Genomic DNA, 1215 nt, shown 5'->3' with positions numbered 1-1215 from the left:
TCTAAAAATTCCCAAACTTTTGATCAATTTAAAGCATTCTTCTAAATAAAAGTATTTATAGCTACTATAATTTATTTCGGGGAAAAAAAATCATACTGACTCTAAGCTTTTGGATGGAATACTGTATAATGTTACGAAAGCTTTTATTTCAGATAAATGCAGATTTTTGGATCTTTCTATTCATAAAAGAATATTGAAAAAAAAATTAATCAACAGTTTGTAAATATTGATAATCAGCAAATCATCATATTAGAATGATTTCTGAAGATCATGTGACACTGAAGACTGGAGTAATGATGCTGAAAATACAGCTGCGCATCACAGAAATAAATTACAGTTTAACAGATATTCAAATAGAAAGCAGTTATTTTAAATAGTAAAAATTAGGGAAGCGCCGATCCGATATTCATATCGGGTATCGGCTCCGATACTGCCATTTTTCTCAGATCGGGTATCGTTCAGAGAGGGCCGATCCAAATCCAAGATTTTTTTTTTTATTGTGTGAATTATTCTGTGTTACTTCTGAAGCCCTACAGTAGCCTAATGCAGTGGTTCTCAATTCCAGTCCTCGCGCCCCCTGCTCTGCACATTTTGTACATTTCTCTATAAATTACAAACTGTTTTTAACGTGCACAGTAACTGAAATTTAAAACTGTTAAAAGAAAGGCTCAATAACTGTTGCACATATATCATACACTATGCATCAATGTCTTCTCTTTGTGCCTTGCACTTTTTAACACGAAGCGCTTACAATGTGTGCATCCAGAGTGCAGAATGATGCCTTGAAGCAACCGCGTCAGGCTGTATTTGTTTTGTGCTGCGTTATCTATCCATCGTTGTTGCCTTATAAAAAAGAAAAATATGCTATACATTTAAAACAAATGTATTTTAATTTTATAGTCTATATACTTGTATATAAAAACATTCATGAATGTTTTTAATGGATGGATTTTATAATAATACAAAAAGCAATGTGTAACATTTTACCATATTTAGTGCAACACTTTTATTTGTTCCCCACAAAATTGTTTTTTCACTAAATGTTTGGATTTCTAAAATTATTGTGCACTGATTTTTCTAGAATAACTTTTGCTGCCGAATTATCCACTAACCTAGTTTATGAAAAATTTTAGTCATAGATTATGAATATGCATAGGCCTATATTTTTCCATATTTACTATTTATTTTAGTTTTCTTTATAACAAAGTAGTCTGT

Source organism: Cyprinus carpio, unplaced genomic scaffold (genome assembly GCF_018340385.1).
Source record: "Cyprinus carpio isolate SPL01 unplaced genomic scaffold, ASM1834038v1 S000000168, whole genome shotgun sequence".
NCBI classification, from domain to species: domain Eukaryota; kingdom Metazoa; phylum Chordata; class Actinopteri; order Cypriniformes; family Cyprinidae; genus Cyprinus; species Cyprinus carpio.
The sequence above is the reverse complement of the archived record's forward strand: the minus strand, read 5'-3'. Positions refer to the sequence as shown.